This window comes from Drosophila ficusphila, unplaced genomic scaffold, assembly GCF_018152265.1.
Source record: "Drosophila ficusphila isolate 14025-0441.05 unplaced genomic scaffold, ASM1815226v1 contig_2, whole genome shotgun sequence".
In the NCBI taxonomy this organism is placed as follows: Eukaryota; Metazoa; Arthropoda; class Insecta; order Diptera; family Drosophilidae; genus Drosophila; species Drosophila ficusphila.
Genome location: NW_025064094.1, coordinates 451,191 through 453,641, shown reverse-complemented (window position 1 = coordinate 453,641; position 2,451 = coordinate 451,191).

Genomic DNA, 2,451 nt, shown 5'->3' with positions numbered 1-2,451 from the left:
CACAGACAAATCGGTCTGCCTGCCTAATTCAAACCTACATAAACACTAACTTTGTAAATTTGAGGCCTTGGTGCCAGTTAATAAATAAGTGCAATTTAGTTCGAAATTTGTGCGGTTTTATTTACTTGGGCACCGCCAAAGGTAATGGTTAGTAAAAAAGCTTACTGACCCAACATTTTGGTGACCCCGACGTGATTTAAAAACAATAGAAATTCGAACCATCTAAAACTAAAGTGCAACCAAACAAATAATTTATTATTTTAGACGCACAATTTTGGCGCTAATCATTGCACAGTGGGACTTGATCGATGGTGCAAGTGACAAATTCTCAAAACTATAAAAACCAAAATAAACAACAGGTCAACGGACACAACGCTTGCTGCTCCAGTTGCGGGAGCAACGTATTACAAATTGAAGGCTGGCTCAATGCTTTCTGAAGCTAAAGCGATTGAGAAGACTCTGACGCAGACAAGCTCCGGGAAATGAGCGAGGAGGAATTGGATCTTCGTGTTCAACGCCTGGACGAAAGCAAGGCAACATTTATCCAGGTCAAAATGTCAACGGACAAAACTCTTTCTGCTCCAGTTGCGGAAGAAAATATTATAAATTGAAGGCAGAGTATATGCTTTCTAAAGCTAAAGCGTTTGAGAAGGCTCTAACCGTCGAAAAGCTCCAGGAAATGAGTGAGGAAGAATTGGAACTTCGTGTAGATTGAACGAGAGCAGTCCTGGACGAGAGCAAGGCAACACTTATCCAGGTCCATGACAGTCTTGAAGAGCTGGATTTTAGCGAAATCGGTTGTAGGGCTCGCGACGATTTTGAGGAGCTAATCATCTCAACAAAAATCAGATTGAATCGAGAATTGGGTAAGCAAAAAGGTTCGGCAATTTGTAGTTCCACGCTTAGGCCACAGCCCTCCATGGATTTCCATTCTGTGTCAGCGGCTAGGAGATCTCAGTTGCCCGAATTTAGACTGCCTAAATTTTCTGGTGGCTTTACCGAATTTGCGGACTTTCGGTCCATGTTCAAGGCCATCATCGACAGCGACCTTATGCTCACTAATATTGAGAAGCTGCAGCATCTTAAGTCTTGCCTAAAGGGTTCCGCCTTGGATACGGTGCGCTCATTGGAGATTTGCGAAGACAATTATGCGGTAGCCTGGGATTTATTGAATAATCGTTTCAATAATAAGCGCCTAATCTTCCAATCTCACATAACAGCAATTTTGGGTCTCCCTAAAGTGGGCATGCAGTCTGCCACGAAGCTGAGAGATATGTCCGACAAAATTAATGGATATCTATGTGCTCTCCAGTCAATGTGTTCGGTCGAGCAAATTGCAAACTGCATTCTTGTACATGTTTTACTCCAGAAAGTAGATAGCAAAACTCAGGCCAATTGGGAAGAATCTGCGGCGATCGATGAAATTCCTTCGATTGATAATTTCACTACTTTCCTGTCCAAGCGTTGTCAAAAACTCAAGAACATAGAGCACACTGCAGTTTTGTATTCGAATTGTTCACCATCAAGAAACACTCGCAGCAGAAGTATCTTAATTGCCACTAACACTTCCGGTCATGAATGTGCTGTGTGTGACAACAGTGATCATTCTATTTACAACTGTGATCAATTCTCCAATCTGCCAATACAAGAGCGCATTCGAAAGGCAAAAGGATTAGCGCTGTGTCTCAATTGCTTGAGACGGCTGCTGCCGAATTTGCGGTTCCAAGCATCACAGCCTTTTACACCTTGGCTCTCAGCCTTCGACCGAGCTTCAGCGAGTTCCCGTTGCGGAACTAAGTACGCCAAACGCAATCGTTTCTAGCCCTGCTACCTCTTTGCTGCTTCAGAATGTAGATTCTGATACAGTAATTCTTCCAACTGCAGTCATGAGCATTCAAAGTCAATCAGGTGCTTGGATCCCATGCCGTGCGCTGCTAGACTCGGGATCACAAGTCCACGTTGTGACCTCCCGACTAGCTCACCAATTGCAATTGCCTAAAACGAAGTCAACCGTATCAGTTGCTGGACTTGGAAATGCTCGTTTGGACTCTGAAGGAGCTTCTGTTTGCATCACGTTAAAGTCGCATACCTCCAATTACTCCACATGCCTAACTGCGCTTGTGGCTCCAGCGTTAACTGAAAATCAACCCAGTTCGAACGTTAAGCCCGGTGGCTGGAAAATTCCCTCCAGTATTCAGTTGGCCGATCCTGAATTTTACAAATCTCACCGCATAGATCTTCTCATTGGCGCAAGCATGTTTTTTGAATTGTTATCTGTAGGGCAGATTAAGTTGGCTGCTGAGTTACCCCTATTACACAATTCGAGGCTTGGTTGGATCGTAACAGGAGGTGGATCTTCTTCTATAGAAGCAACTGGATTACAGGATCAAGCTGTGCATCGGGAATTGGTTGCTGCTCGCATGGATGACGTTAACGATCTGATCACAGGAG